The sequence below is a fragment of the Crotalus tigris genome, unplaced genomic scaffold, assembly GCF_016545835.1.
Source record: "Crotalus tigris isolate CLP2741 ecotype Arizona unplaced genomic scaffold, ASM1654583v1 scf7180000017546.9332058, whole genome shotgun sequence".
In the NCBI taxonomy this organism is placed as follows: Eukaryota; Metazoa; Chordata; class Lepidosauria; order Squamata; family Viperidae; genus Crotalus; species Crotalus tigris.
Genome location: NW_024096465.1, coordinates 2,691,166 through 2,708,422, shown reverse-complemented (window position 1 = coordinate 2,708,422; position 17,257 = coordinate 2,691,166). Strand labels below are relative to the sequence as shown.

Sequence of the window (17,257 nt, the reverse complement as noted above, 5' to 3'; positions counted from 1 at the left end):
AAAAAGGCAGAAAAATATATTTCCTCAAAGGAACTTAAAGAGGCAGAAAAACATGCCCAGTTTTTTTAATAGCCCCAAGTCTCCCTCCCCCAAGCAGAAACCAGCTCTGTAGAAATGCAGATGTAAATAATCCAGGAAGGTTGGAGGGCCCCAGCTACAAGATTAAGAAGACAAAGACACCTAAAATCTACATACCCCACCCAAACTCTAAGACAGGACATAATAGGATTAACCCACAGATGCCAAAGGGGCACATTCAGACTCAAGTCAAAACACATGACACAGGAATAATAATAATAATAGTAAAGTTGGAAGGGACCTTGGAGGTCATCTACTCCAACCCCCTGCTCAGGTAGGAAATCCTATACCATTTCGGACAAATGGCTGTCCAGTCTTTTCTTAAAAACTTCCAGTGTTGGAGCATTCACCGCTTCTGGAGGCAGGTTGTTCCACTGGTTAATTGTTCTAACTGTCAGGAAGTTTCTCCTTAGTTCTAGGTTGCTTCTCTCCTTGATTAGTTTCCACCCGTTGCTTCTTGTCCTGCCTTCAGGTGCTTTGGAAAATAGCTTGACTCCCTCTTCTTTGTGGCAGCCCCTGAGATATTGGAATACTGCTATCATGTCTCCCCTCATCCTTCTCTTCATTAAACTAGACATACCCAATTCCAGCAGCCATTCCTTATATGCTTTAGCCTCCAGTCCCCTTATCATCTTTGTTGCTCTTCTCTGTACTCTTTCTAGAGTCTCAACATCTTTTTTACATTGCGGTGACCAAAACGGATGCAGTATTCCAAGTGTGGCCTTACCAAGGCATTGTAAAGTGGTATTAACACTTCAAGTGATCTTGATTCTATCCCTCTGTTAATGCAGCCTAGCACTGTGTTGGCCTTTTTGGCAGCTGCAGCACACTGCTGGCTCATATTTAGGTGATTGTCTACTAGGACTCCGAGGTCCCTCTCACAGTTACTACTATTGAGCAAAGTGCCACCTATGCTGTACTTGTGCATTTGTTGTTGTTTTTTTTGCCTAAATGTAGAAACCTTGCTTTTTTCACCATTGAATTTCATTTTGTTAGTTAGTGCCCAGTGTTCAAGCCTGTCCAGATCCTTCTATATCTTAAGCCTGTCTTCTGAAGTGTTGGCTATTCCTGACAGCTTGGTGTCGTCTGCAAATTTGATAAGTTCCCCATTTATCCCCCTCATCCAAATCGTTGATGAAGATGTTGAAGACCACTGGGCCCAGAACAGAGCCCCGTGGCACCCCACTACATACTTCCCTCCATGTAGATACGGTTCCATTGAGGACCACTCGCTGAGTACGGCCAGTCAGCCAGCTACGGATCCATCTGGTGGTGATGCTGTCTGCCCCACATTTTTCTATCTTATCAAGTAGTAGGTTGTGGTCTACTTTATCAAATGCCTTACTAAAGTCCAAGTAAATTATGTCCACAGAATTCCTCTGATCCACTAATTTTGTCACTTGGTCAAAGAATGCAATAAGATTTGTCTGGCATGATCTATTTTTGACAAACCCACGTTGGCTTTTAGTAATGACTTTATTTGCTTCTAGGTGTTCATTGATTCGTTGTTTGATTATCTTTTCCAGAATCTTCCCAGGTATTGAGGTCAGGCTGATAGGTCTGTAATTTCCTGGGTCCATTTTTTTTCCTTTTTTGAGGATGGGAACTACATCAGCTCTGGTAGTTCCCCTGTGCTCCAGAATACAAAGCCTCAAACAGGAACAGGAAACAACCTCAAGAGCCCCAGAGGGTATAAAAAACCCACTCCCTGCATGTGCTCTCTCTCTTTTCTTCCAGAGCCACCTTTCTGTCTGGCTCTCCTCTTCAATAAACTGCAACCTTCTTTCTAAACCAGTCGCCATGTTGTTTATTCCCGGCTTGGACTGAACCATAATGAAGACTTTTCCTTCAACAGTAGATGTAAGATGCAAAGGTGGGGTGGCTTCAATTATAATCCCTAAGCCTAAGGTATGTTGAGAAGCTTAGGAACCTGAATCTGTAGTAACAACTATGCTGGGAGTTGCTGTTTAATATTATGTGGTTCTAAAACAGAATCAGGCTTGTCAAGCTGGTCAAATAGACCACAGAGTTACCTAATGATTGACTGACCATGTGATTTCTGGTTCTAGTTCTTTATGTGGATCTGTTATAGAGTGGACCATGCAGATGAATCAATGCAGGAAAAGCAGGGCTAGTTTTTGTGGAAAAAACAAACTGAATTAACAAGGCACAACAATCACATAACATTGATTTTTTCCCTTTATCGGGTTTTTTTTAAAATGGGAGTCATATGCATTTTAAACTAACCATAATTTTAATTTTTGCTTTAAGCATTATAGGAATTTACAAATTATTGGTAGGCATAGCAGCAGAAGCTTCATAATTGGAAAGCACAATTAAGTTCCATGGCCATGGGCAGACTTATAAATATTCAAGAATACTCAAAAACACATTGAAAGAAATACTGGATAAAAGTTCAAATTTGTAGTTTCGTTATCACAAGGAATTCATTAAAAAAAACAAGAATATGATTTTTATTCAGAAAGCACTTGTGGCTTTGAACAAGATTTTAAAACAAGGTTGTTTAAATTAAGAGTTGCTGTAAGATTCTTGCTGTTCATTGATTAAGCATCCCTGTGATCCTGTTCAATTTGAGCTGCTTGTTTATTCTTTAATTCTTGCAGACTAAGCAGAGCTTATTTTTCCTAGACCAAGGTTTTTCAACCAGTGGTACGGGTACCACCTGTGGTACATTGGCACTTGGCAGGTGCTATGCGACCATCCTAGAAGGGAAGGGAATGAGCTAAACCGGTGGCAGCACTGCACAAGCCTGAGCAAGAGATGGCTGGAGCTGCAGGGCTCTCAGGGCTCAGTGGAAGTGCCAGGATCAGAAGCACCAGGCTCCAGCTGGAGTCAGCACCAGGCTCGGCGCTGATCCTGGCACTTCTGCTGAGCCAAGAAATGCTGATCAGCTGGAATGGTGCAGTATCTCCAGGGTCTTGTGATTTATATTCAGATGCTTGGCAACTGATTCATATTTATGACAGTCACAGTGTTCCAGGGTCATGTGAAGCGACCAAAACCTGCTGCAACCACCCAGCAGATGGGGGGGAATCAAAACCAAACACCCCACCACCCCACCCCTGCTGCCAATCCTCAACAGAAAAGCTCACAACAATGAAAACCTCGGACAGGAGGAAGAGTGCCACCAGGTGGGCAGGCAGGTGTCTTGCTAGGCTGTGGCTTGGGGGCATTTTTTTCAGTGCCATTGTAACTTTGAACAGTCACTAATCGAACTGTTGTAAGTCGAGGACTACCTGTACTTCATCACTTTTTTCCTTTTTGGGGGGGGGGTCATCAAGTTTTTGACACCTTGCTAGGCAACTAGTGGTATTCGGATATTGCCATATCCTAAAAGTGGTACAATGGGTGAAAAGGTTGAAAAGCCCTGTCCTAGACATTTCAGTAAAGTAAATAGCAGAATAGTTTACTCCTGCCTCTAGAATTTTGTTTGCTCAGTAGAAAAGATATGCCAGTAGAGTATGGAGTAAGAAATAAAATAATGTTTATTATAGCTTTTAAACTCATAAGATAGAAGAAAAAAGCAAGATGGTTTTAAAGTTGAGTGGGGCCAAAGGAGTATATTTCTTTAGTAGCCCATCCTATATTTGACTTCTCTGTGGTACTTCAGAGACTTGAACAAAAGTTCTGTGCAATTAAGAATAATTGAAAGCTTTCCTGACAAATTGTCTCCATTAATATTGTAGGAATTGAATAGCCTTTGGAAAGTAAAACAGAGTTGCAGATTTTATCCCTGGTGCCTTGTGCCTCCAGACAGATGATTTTCATTCTTTTTCAATGTTTGCAAAAACAAGGAGCACTGAATACATTTGAGCACAAGTCTTTCTGACAGTTGCCACACAACTGCAAACAGCAGAGTTATGATTAAGAGAACTGAGGGGGAAGATATAGAATGAATGCCCTTAACTTTGAACATCTTATCTTCCACAAAGATCAAAGTCTCATCTTCCCACATCTCACTTTGATCATTTAGAATATGGCTGATTTCTTTTGTTCTTTGTTGAGCTAAAAATATGCCAGAAAAGTCATAAACCTTTTGCAGTCCTATGGAGGTCTTGTGTGCAGAGCTTTACATGACACTAAAAGAAGTGGCAAAGATCTGTCTTTCAAAGGTGCTATAAATATTCAACAGAACCTCAGGATTGATATGTTGCTTTGCCCTCAAAATAATATTGACAAGTAGGTCATTATAAACCTATTTTTATTTATAGACATTTGTATATGGAGTATTCTTCTTCTTCTTCTTGTGCCATATCCATTATCGGACGTTGGCAGTCATGTTGCCGATCCTGTTTTTATCAGCAGCCGCGTGAAAAAGTGCTGCTGAGTTTTGTCCAAACCAGTTCCTTAGATTTTGAAACCATGATGTTCTTCTTCTGCCTGGACCTCGTTTATCTTCAATCTTTCCCTGGAGGATTAAATGGAGTATGTTGTATTTTTCTGGGTGTCATATCACATGTCTGAAATATTATTTCATTTTTTTAATTGTTTTGATGATTTCCCTTGGCTTTTCCAGGCAGCTTATCACCTCCTCATTTCTGATCTTGTCAACCCAGCTTATTCGTAACAGCCGCCTGTAAATCCACATTTCAAATGCTTCTAGTCTCTTCAGTGACCTTCTGTCAGAGACCAACTCTCTACTCCATAGAGCAGGATAGAAAAAAATATAACATCTGACAAGCTTGATTTTCAATCTTAGGCCTAGGTCCTGATTGCAGAAGACCTTTTTCATTTTGAAGAATGCTGTTCGAGCTTTCTCTATCCTTGTTGTTACTTCAGTGGTCATGTCCCAGCTTTCGTGTAAATTAGAACCGAGGTGCGTGATCCTTTCAAGTTTTTCTAATGGTATTCCTTCTGAATTTATTAGTGGTAAATTAATGGATTGTTTGCTGGCAACCATGATCTTGGTTTTTGAGGTGTTAAGCTTCAAGCCGTATTTTTCAGATATTTCTGTGACTCTGTTGATGAGGAGCTGAGGGTCTTTATGCTTACTGGCAAGCAGAACTGTATTGTCAGCATATCTTAAATTTTTGATCCAAACACCGTTTACTTTGATGCTAGCATTGATGTTCTCCAGTGCCTTGTTGAAGATTGACTCAGAATAGATATTGAACAACTGTGGAGACAGAATACATCTCTCTCTGACCCCTCTTCGTATTTCTGCATCAGCTGAGTATTTTGGGCCTAGTCTCACATTTGCTACCTGATACCAATATAGATTCTTTATGATTTGGACTAAATGTCTTTGTCATCTAGTCCCCCTTGTTTCAGGATTTCTAATAGTTTGCTGTGTCTTATTTTATCAAATGCTTTTTCAAAATCAATGAAGCACATGTAAACACTGTGATTGACATCTCTACAATGCTGTACAAGAATTTGAATGCTGAATAGCTCATCTCATGTACCAAGATTGTTTCTGAAACCAAATTGTGTGTTACCTAGACGCTCCTCAATTTTGCTGTATATTCTTGTGTGAATTATTCTCAAGAATATTTTCAGGGCATGACTCATTAAGCTTATTATTCTGTATTCAATACACTTCTTTGCGTTTATTTTTCGGAGGATTGTCACAAAGGTTGATTTTAGCCAATCATTTGGTATCTTTCCTGTTTCATATATTCAGTTGAAGAGCTGCAGTAAAAAATTCTTCCCATTGTCTTCCAGCAATTTTAAAATTTCTACTGGAGATATCATCAGGTCCTGTGGCTTTTCTTATTTTTGCTATTTTTATTGCATGTTCAACCTCCTCCATAGTGATGTTTGGTCCAGTTGTTATACAGTACTTCCCATATCTATATCATCCCTAGTGTCTGCGTCCTTGGCGGGAAATACAGACACGAGAAGCAGCTGGAGTTTCGTCTTCATCTAAGATAATTTCCCCCTCTTTGTCAACTAAGTTGTTGGTTTCCTCTGCTGCTTCTTTCATTTTTTTGTGTAAATTGAAAATATCATGCATAAGTTCTGCTCTTCTATTTACTTGCATCTCTTTGCAAACTACTTTTCTTTTGCCAGTTGAATTTTTCTTCTAATTGTTTTCTGCAATTCATTGTATTTTTCTTTGTTTTTATTTGTATTAGGATCTTCTTTCATCCATGAGATGAAGAATTTCCTCCACCACCCACTGTTGTTTCTTGTGGTACTCCTGTCTCTGTTTTGAATTTGTTACTTCTACTATTGCATTTTTAAATTTATTCCAGTTCACTTCTACATCTTCATCATTCAGGTTGTTGGTTTCTCTTAAATGATTTTCTAGTTCTTCTTTTATCTTACCTCCATGTTTAATGATGAAGTCTCTGTCAATTCTTGGTTTAGCAGGATTCAGGTTTTTCATCCTTTTTAGTTTCAGCTGGACTTCGGCAAGTAGTAGATTATGATCGGATGGTACATCTGCACTTGGGTATGTCTTTACTGATTTTACAGAGTTTCTAAATCTTTTATTTATTGTAAAATAGTAAATTTGGTTCCTTACTATGTTATTTCGTGTATCTGCTGGTGATCTCTAAGTGTAGAGGTGTCTTTTTGGCAACTTGAAAAAAGTATTCATCACACATTGCCTATATTCCTTACAGAAGTCTACAAATCTGTTACCTCTACAATTTCTGGTTCCTAAGCCAAAGTTTCCAACTACAGGAGCATCACTTCCTTCTCCCACTTTTGCATTGAAGTCCCCCATGAGTATTGTGATATCATTACTTTTTAGGGTTTTCAGTACACTACTTATATTTTCATAGAACTTCTCTAAATCCTCCTCATCACTGTCAGCTGTGGGAGCATAAACTTGTATAACATTCGTATTTATTTGGATCATCATCACTCTATTGGATGCATTTATTATATTATATTGATGCATTTATTTACAAGATTGTTTATGATTATAGCTACTCTATTTCAATGGTGTTTGCTTTTCTCATGAGAGTAGTAGATAGTATAATTTCCTATTCTACACATTCCATTTTCAGGCCAGAGCATTTCACTCACTCCCAATATAGAGATATTGTATTTGGACATTTCTTGGATAATGTTCATATAGGCTTCTCAGATTCCACGTACCAATTTGTAATTTTAGGTTTATCATGTTTCTAGCAGGCCGGGAGATTCTTAGCACCCCTGCCCCATTTAAGGGGCACCCATACTTGGGGCCATTGTTAGGTTTTGCCACCATTAATATGATTTTCCTGGGAAATATATAGTGTAGTAGTCTTCCCTTTGCTTTCTATACCACTGTGCACATGCTGTTCAAGTGGCTGCCATCACACCGTGTGCTGTTCTTCTGAAGCCGTTCCAACCAATATGATCTCTGCCTTCAGTTGATACTGAGGAGCCAGCCAGGCCTGTTGGTCCTATGGCTTGTTCAACCATGGTTTACTGGATGACAATAGTCTGAGATTCCCCAAGCAGACACACGAAAAGCGTGGTGACATCATACCGCTGAACGTCCCTGCCTTTTGTTTGCACATGGAAGGTGTGGCCTGGATTGAAAGAGGCTGCTGCTGCCCTCTTCGCTGAATGGTCAAAGAAAAGTTGTATATGGAGTATATGGAGTATGAAATATTGAGCAGCAGAAGATTAAGTTGTGACTGTTTGAGTGCTTTCCTAGCAATGGAGTTTTGGCTGTATACATACATAACAGAACAACAGAGTTGGAAAGGACCTTGGAGGTCTTTTAATCTAACCCCCTGTTCAAGCAGGAGATCCTATACCATTCTGGACAAATGCCTGTCCAATGTTATCTTAAAAACCTCCAGTGATTAATTGTTTTCATTGTCAAGAAATTTCTCCTTAGTTCTAGGTTGTTTCTCTCCTTGATTAATTCCCATCCATTGTTTCTTGTCCTGCCTTCTGGTGCTTTGGAAAATAGGTTGTCCCCCCCTCTTCTTTGTGGCAGCCCCTCAGATATTTGAACATGGCTATCATGTCACTTCTAGTCCTTCTTTTCACTAGACTAGACATAATTGATTCCTTCATATGTTTTAGCCTCCAGCTCCCTAATCATCTTCGTTCATACAGATCATTTTCATGAACCTCTGAAGCAGCCTTATTTGAGACATCCAGTGGGCATGGCTGCCTAATGCATTGAAGAAGGTGGTTTGTGAAGCACCCTACTGAATGCTTTGCAAAGCTGCATTCCAGGTTTTGGAATGGGAATTGGACTGCCCAAACTCCTTCTCCCTGGTCATTCTACTGCAACTGCAATGCGCTCTACATGGGGCTACCCTTGAAAAGTATTCGGAGACTACAGTTGGTCCAGAATGCAGCCATGCGAGTGATAGTGGGTGCTCCTCGATACACCCACGTTACACCTATCCTCCGTGAGCTGCACTGGTTGCCTATTGGTTTCCGGGTCCAATTCAAGGTGTTGGTCATTACCTTTAAAGCCCTATATGGCTCAGGGCCAGGCTATTTGCGAGACCGCCTACTACCTCATAGTTCCCTACGTCCGGTTAGATCCTACAGGCTGGGCCTCCTTCAGGCCCCGTCGGTCAAGCAGTGCCATTTGGCGGGGCCGCGGAGGAGGGCCTTCTCTGTGATGGCGCCCACGCTTTGGAACCAGCTCCCCCTGGAGATTAGGACCGCTCCCACCCTGTTGGTCTTCCGTAAGCTACTTAAGACCTGGCTTTTCCGGCAGGCCTGGGGTTTATAAAACCTGACCCCTGGATGATTGTCTTTGTACTGTTGTTCTGTTATGTTTTATGTGTTTTTTATTGTTAGCTGCCCAGAGTCCTTCGGGAGTGGGGCGGCTTATAAATTTTAAAAAATAAATAAAAAATAAATACAATTCTCTCTGGATATTTGGAAGCTAACATCCCACCATCTGAAAGCACTGAGGGTGTCTAATCCTGCTCTAAACAGTTACTTCTTTGTGGAATTAGGTGGATGATTAACAAGGCACAGAGTCTCTATGTAGGACAAGATTCAAACGGTTGTAGAAACAAGACAAAATAGATTTTTCCAAGCTGTCTAAACTGCTCAGACAAATACATCCAAAAGCTTCATATAAAAATGTATATATTAGCCAACTAAAATCGGGATAGGGTAAAATAAAAAAGTGGTTGATGTCAAGACCCTGTCTATCCCAGATTACAGCATTACATGCAATCACAGCGTACCTTCAAAGATACAAATTTGTTGCTAATATAAAGAATAGTGTTAGGTTCCAACCAGAGTGTTTCCAAGTTGATGCTATTGGTTTTTTTTTTTTAAAAAAAATAGGTCTTTCTTAGAAATAAGACATTAGGTAACAGAAAGAACATTCATTACCTTCTGTGTGAATGAAGGTAATTTTGTTCAGTGAAAATTCATTTTTTTTCTACATAAGCATTGTTTCCAATAGTTCTTTGGACTTGTCCTTCTCCATGAAATATGTTCTTGACTAAGATCTAAACAATTGGCTACAGTGTAGCCTGTGCATGTAGGCATCTGAATAGCAACTGAATCATGATTGGACTAAAGAGGTTAACTCTGAAGCCAGGGCAGTGGGGTGGGGATGGGAAGAGGAAAATCAGTTACTACTCTCAAATGTATGCATTGTAGTTTTAGGTTTTTTTTTTTTCAAAACATCCCTCTGCTTACCTGCCCTATCCAAGTTGCAAGTTTGGATAACTTCTCTAAGTAGCCTCTGGAATGATGGTAAGCTAAATAAAGGCATTTCGTTTTTTAACTCTAACTTGTTTTTGAATGCAGCTGCTTGTTACTACCAGAAACAACACTTCATAAAATTCTCCCAGCAGCACAGACAAGATATTTTTCAACACTTCTCATCAGAGATTTTCACTGAAGCCACTTCTCGGGTTTAGAGGTTAGGCTGTTTTATGTAGTACCGATAAAGGAGAATATTTGCAATTCCGGGTTGAAATGAGGGGTCCTTGGTGCTTTCTGAGCTTGGTTGTTTTCTTGCAGATGTTTCATTATCCAAGTTGGATAACATCATCGGCGCTAGTGAGGAGTGAGGTTTGCTCTAAGTTTATGTGCTAGTGCACGGGTATCAAACTCACCACGTCATGTGACGTGTCACGATGTATCGAGACGTTTTTCGCATTGCCAGAGCTAGGGTGGGCGCGGCCTCCGCATGATGCAATCAGCCCGCAGGCCGGCAGTTTGACACTCCTATTCTAGTGGCTTGCCCTGCCAGTGTTGGTGGGGGATGATCTTGGGGGTTCTTTGGTTGTGCTGTTTTTCTGTTAGTTTGTTTGGTGCTTCCTTGATTGGGGGTATTGTTTTCTTCTTGATTATTGGTCTGATGTTAACCTTGGTGTTAATCTATGCTCATCTGGGTTTTGACTGTTTTATCTAGTGGCATGGCACACAATGTTATGAAGAATAACTATTACAGAAACCATATTTCGTGCCACACAAAGACCTACCCCTGCTTGAAGACCTCCTTGATTTGTACAGCTGTCCAGTTTGTGCCCAGTTTATAGAGAAAGTATACCTAGGGCAGGAAAGTGCTTATTTTCAGATTTGCATCTGTGAACTTAAAATATGTAAATGTTTTCCTATCTTTATTGTCTTTTTCAGTAATGCAGAAGTGAGCACAGTGTTGGATAGTGGTGGAATTCAAATATGTGAACAACCGGTTCTCTGTGTGGATGCTGCTTCTGGAAGTCCATTCTGGGCCCGGGCAACAAAAAATTAGCTACCAGTTCTGCTGAAGTGGTGCAAACTGGCTGAATCCTACCACTGGTGTTGGGGCAACTTCTTGGTTTTTCAGCCATGTGCTTAGTCCCCATATACATCTGAGCTAGTGGCAGAGATTGCAAAAATCCAATATTGCAGCACGTGAATAAATCATGATCAGTTCTCTCAATTGTCTACATTATAGCTGTAATAAAACCACTAATTTCAGAAACAGCTGCTACAGAGGAGTCAATTGCTTTGTTTTAATTAGGAATCCATATGCAACATTTTTTATCAGTCCTGCAGACACTGCCTGATGGCAATTTACATTGGCATGTTATGTAACCATTCATCTCTCTCCTCCCCACCTTCCAATATAAAAAGTTTCAGGAACAGTGGATGGAAACAGCCAAATCAAGTGAACACCTATTTCTTAGAAGATGTTACTACACCACATCACTAGAGCAAAGAATGTATGTGCTTGAAAATGGCCGTCAGGTTTTTTTTTTTAATAAAAATTTGTCTGGGTAGTTTTATGTTAAGATTGTGGAATTATGAAATAATGAATTAATTTGCACATTGCTCTAAAACTGCAATGGATTCTTACCATATTTCCAAGATTATATGGATTGCTTAATGGAACTTACCATAGAAAAATTACTTCTCATGATCAAAAATAACTTTGGAGAATATTCTATCAGCTTTGTTCAGTTATTATAAAATGAAATTTAGTAGTACAGTGTAAGATTAGATTTATTCAATCTAGCAGTTGTAATAACTCCTGGGCAACCAATATGGCACCTATGGGCACCAGGATACCCTATCCCCCCCCAAATTTTTTAAGTGACCTTTAGTTTTTGGAAACAACAAACAATCAGGTTGCAAAGCACCAGCCCCAGACATGATTGCTATTAATGGCAATATCTCTGGGGTATCACATATGCTCCAGGGAGATTTGGAATAATAAGATATGTCTATTTATATATTTGTATATCAGACTTAGCAAGATGATGCATCCTTGCAATCTAGCACTCTCTTTTGAAGTATGTTCACTTGAGAGAAAGGGGGAGGAAAGGGTAGCCAGCATCTTGCAAGATGGCAAGGCTGTGGGAGAGAAGCTTCACTATTTTTCCATTCTGGTTAAATGTAAAAAATGTGTTTTGTGCTTAGTCCAAAAATCAGCAAAGTTAAAAAGCTTAATTTAAACTGTTGACCACTTTTGTGCAACATAAAATAACATGGATATACTGTAAGATAGAAATAAAATTAAAAATACAATAAATAAATGTAATTAGCAAAGGTATAACTTTTTAAATAGACTGTTATAAATTGAAATAATACACAGGGTGTTATTGGTTAACAATTATTATCACTAAGCATCAAGTCAAGCTTAATCAAATCAAACCAATTCTAGTGAGATGCTGCCAAACCTTGCTTAGTGTTAAATAAAAGATGGTGACATTATTAGAGAGTAAATTCCTCTTGTTAGCTAAACATCAGGATAAAAAGAGCCAGTACACCTGGATAGTGTATTGCAAACATAGTTTAGCAGGTAATTACTCACTGCCCACTGAGGTGTCATTCTGTATGCTTTCAAAATTCCAGATGTGCCCACTGGTCCAAAAATATTGGGAATCTTGTAATAGCTAGTAGATGGTCTTGTGGAAAATGAAAGGACTCTTACGAATTCCACAGGGTTTTAGCAGAGAGATTTATTGCGCAGGTTCAGAAGCAATAGCAACCAGCAATTCTAAACCCCGAGGGCGGGTTCAGACTTCAGTTTTATACATTCCTTTTCTCAGGAACAAAGGAATACACATTGAAATACACATTGTAATACATTAGGTTCATTTCTCACGGGTATACAATGGAGAGTTTGCTACATACATTGTATCCAAGTGCAATGTGCGTTAGGTTAGTCACATACTACTAACACAGCATTATTCCAGTAATTATGCAGACACATCATTATTCTAGTGATTGTTCATTATTCCACATTAATGGGGTGATTAGAAATCTGTTCATTTGCAGAAAAAGTATGTCCCTTTCCTGTTTTTCTTTTCACTTAGAATACTTCTGCTCTTCAGCCAAAGCTACTTGTCTCCTGTGCTGCTCTAATCAATTTCAGAAATTCCCAATCTAGACTACAGTAGGTTGGCAATGGGGCTGGCCTGGTGACATGGCCGCTATTTGGTTCCTCCCTTTCTTCTTCCCTTTGTTCTGTTCTGTTCTGTGTGTTCTGTTCTTACCCTTCCTAGCCATTCAGGGAAGACAAACCTTGCTGACTGACTCCTATGTTGACAGGTCTACCAATGGCTGCCTTTTCCATTTAAAGAATATTTCCTTCTCGTCCTCATTCTTTTCCTTTTCTGGATGTCTGCATACATGAATGTTATCATAGCTCCCTTCCACATTATCTCATTTGATATTAATATAGGTCTTTCCTTCCTTCCTTCCTTCCTTCCTTCCTTCCTTCCTTCCTTCCTTCCTTCCTTCCTTCCTTCCTTCCTTCCTTCCTTCTTCCCTCCCTCCCTCCATCAAAATAATGATAATAATCAGACAATGGGGAACAGCCTGTTTTTCTGCTCCTACCTTCCTTATATAGGTCCACAGAAGGACCTACTAGAAAAAAGTGACAGGTTACCTACACAGAAATAAGAAAACATAACTCTTACATTGAAACCTAAAGATTGTCAATGTTTCTAAAAAGGAAAAGGACAGGAAGCCTTGCAATACTGCTCAGAAGGTCTTAAAGTGGCTCTCATAAAAATCAGTAATTTTGAATCAAAACTGAAATACAAAGCTGGAGCAGTGCATTGGCAATGATTTGAGACTAGAAAAAGGAACAATGTTCTTTCTTGCAGTCAGGTAGTGATGAATAGCCTATACTTGTGAAGGGCTAAGAAGAAAGTGCTAATCTGCATTCAGAAATGCCACTATGATAAATTGGTTATCACAGTAGTGTAATCCGATTTAGATTTAAAAATGCAGGATGGTTTGATGCCCAGAAAAGTGAGATCGTATCTGGGTCAGTGTTTTCATTTTTTTCCTTTACAGGTAAATACCTTGTCTTTTTAATAATGAGATTGATACTTAGCTATACTTAGCTATTCATCCAAATCAAAGATACATATTATTTATTAGATTTATATCTAATGATCCAGGAAATAGATCATTATATATCATTTTATATCTAATGATCTATTTCAAAGTGATGTATAGATCACTCCCACTTACAGTGATTCCCACAACAATAAGTAATTGGCTCAAAGTCACCCAGTGAACTTCTGTGCTGATAAAGGCACTTGAACTAAAGCCTTCCAGGTCTTGATGTCAATCACTACATCATATTGGTTCTGCAGTGTTTTATTCCATTAAATATGGAGCACAGTTCGGACTCAGACCTAATCCTAAAATTGGTTCCCTTTCTGTTTATACAGCTGGACTGATGGGAGTGAGTTGTGTGTGATCACTCTTTGTAATATAATTGGAATACTATTTATAATAAATTGGAATACTGCATCCAAATGAACAGTGCATCCATTTAGTGACAAAATTAGCGGACTAGAAAAATGCTGTGGATATAATTTATTTGGACTCCAGTAAGGCATTTGATAAAGTAGACCACAGCCTACTACTTAATAAGATAGAAAAATGTGGGTTAGACAGCATCACCACAAGATGAATTTGTAACTGGCTGACCAACTACACTCAACGTGTAATCCTTAATAGAATTGCATCTACATGGAGGGATGTATGCAGTGGTGTACCCCAAGGCTCTGACTTAGGCCCACTACTCTTCAATATCTTCATCAATGATTTAGGTAAAAGAAATAGATGGGGAACTCATCAAATTTTCAGATGACACCAACCTGGCAATAATAGCCAATACTCCGGATGATAGGCTCAAGATACAGAAGGATCTCAACAGATTTGAACACTGGGCGCTATCTAACAAAGTGAAATTCAATGGTGAAAAAAGTAAGGTTCTACACTTAGACAAGAAAAACCAAATGCACAGGTATAGTATAGGTCAGGGGTATCAAACTGCCGGCCCATGGGCCGGCTGCATCATACAGAGACCGTGCCCACCCGAGCTTTGGCAATGCAAAAAACATCGCGATATGTCATGAGACATCACATGACGTGGCGAGTTTGACATGTATGGTATGGGTGGTATCTGGCTCAATAGTAGTAACTGCGAGAGGGATCTTGGAGTCCTAGTGGATAATCACTTAAATACAAGCCAGGCATGTGCTGCAGCTACCAAAAAAGCCAATGCAGTCCTAAGCTGCATTAAGAGAGGGATAGAATCAAGATCACGTGAAGGTTAATATCACTTTATAATACCTTAGTAAGATCACACTTGAAATATTGCATCCAGTTCTGGTCATCACATGACTCTATAAAGAGTGCAGAGAAGAGCAACATACATGATTAGGGGCTGGAGGCTAAAACATATGAAGAACGGTTGCAGGAACTGGGTATGTCTAGTTTAATAAAAAGAAGGACTAGAGGTGACATGATAGTACAAAGAAGAGGAGGTCAACCTATTCTCCAAAGCGCCTAAAGGCGGGATAAGAATCAATGAACAGAAAATAATCAAGGAGATAACCAATCTAGAACTAAGGACAAATTTCCTGACACTTAGAACAATTAATCAGTGGAACACTTGCCTCCAGAAGCTGTGGGTTCTCCAACAATTTTTAAGAAGAGATTGGACAACCATTTGTCTAAAATGGTATAGGGTTTCCTGCCTGAGCAGGGGGTTGGACTGGAAGTAGGAAGTCCCTTCCTACTGTATTATTTTGTTATTCTGGTCCTGATTTTTTTTTTCTCAGAAGCTGTCATTGTAAAGTTTTAGAATTTAATTAAGATCAAGATTATCTGCAGCTTTGCATAAGCTCAAGGGTCTTATTCTCTCTTTACTATTGCAGAGAATCATAGATGGATGAGAATGCTATTTCTGCTTTTAACAGCATATTTGCTGCACCACTGCACACACAGAGCTACCTCCCTATCCTCATATCTTTCAATCTGAGGAAGTGTTTGTGAAATTAATTCAGCCCAGCTATAGAAGCAAAAGCTGAGATTAACTACTCTGAGTCATTCAGATCAGAAGCAGAAAACATGAAGAACCAAAAAAGCTCTTATCATTGCTGACAGTAGTAAGTAAGCATTTCCGATTAGTTGTTTATATTGCATACTTTCTTTAACAAAGCAGATGTGTGAAACTGAAAAGACATATAACCAGATGTGCACAGTCATATTGATTTACATACATGTAATTAACTAGAAGTTGATCAATAGGGTGTAAAGATAAAGGCAACTATACAAGCAGCAAATTCTTAGCTTTCATATTCTGCTCTGGCACCCGTTATCAGTCAGCCAAATGCAGATGGCAATTGAGGCCTTACAAGAATCACTGAAGAGCTTTGAGTTCTGCACTCAGTTATTTTCATGGGCAATCCTTGTGATGAAGCTTGCCTTATCCTCTAGAACAGAGTTGTGCAATATTTTCTGCCATGACTTATGAGTGGAATGCTGAGGGATATACAATCCAAAACAGTAGTGAGAGGGAACAGGAGAGCATTTCCATTTAACATTTAAATTAAACAAAATAAAATAGTTAATACATTCATCTTTCTGGGAGCAGGTAGCTGACCTTCAATACTGCAATGCTGCTTTATTGGCTAGAAAAATCTGTAGGCTGGATTGGGAAGAAGAAAAAAAAAAAGAAAAGGAAAAAAAAAACCAGTGATAAACCACTTCTGCACTATTGCAGAGGAAACTGTATGGACATGAAGTTGCTAAAAGTCAAGCTAATTCAGAGGACTCTTGCATCTTTGAAGCTAGTATGATTATCTCTAGTCAAATGTTTACCCATTTTCTCTTTTGTCATAGTTCAGGGATGTCAAACTCGCCATGTCATGTGACATGCTTTTTTCCCATTGCCGGAGTTGGAGTTTCGGCATGACACATCCGGCCTGCGGGCCAGCAGTTTGACACCCCTGTCATAGTTAAAAGTACTTTTGGAAGTCCTTGGGAGTTGCAGCCTAGACATTGCAGGAGTATATGTGTCTTGGGGTGTTATTTACCTGTTTTCTGGATTATGGTATTCATAAGAAGAAGCCTGTTGGCTTGGTAACATTGTATTGGCTCCAGAAATATAGCTGTGTTTGTTTACTAAACACACTCAAAACAACAGAGGTGGCATTTCAAAGATCAACCACTATATTATCACCTAAGATTTCATGATTCACAGTCCAGCTCATTGGATGCTTAGACACACATACCCATGAACTATATAATCTATGGACATGATACATAAGTAATTCTCCGTATTTTTGATTTCTCCTTTTACTAACTCCCCCAAATTTTCTTTTCCCTCTTAGCACAATGGCTAGATATATAATTCTATGCCAGCAAAGATTATCTGCACTAGATGAAGTCATTTATAAAAGCTTAGGAACTAATCGACTTACTAGATGCAACAACAAATCTTCATTGGTATGTAACTGTTTGCCTAGATAGGAGTAAATTA

At 39.3% G+C, this 17,257-nt stretch overlaps 1 long non-coding RNA gene across 1 annotated transcript; it reads left to right on the top strand.

Annotated features, from left to right (window-relative positions):
- The first annotated feature begins 1,822 nt into the window (after positions 1 to 1,822).
- Positions 1,823 to 10,947, top strand: LOC120305135. The gene is made up of 2 exons (XR_005555938.1): positions 1,823 to 1,986; positions 10,615 to 10,947. It is a non-coding gene; the product is annotated as an uncharacterized LOC120305135 (long non-coding RNA).
- Positions 10,948 to 17,257: the final 6,310 nt, after the last annotated feature.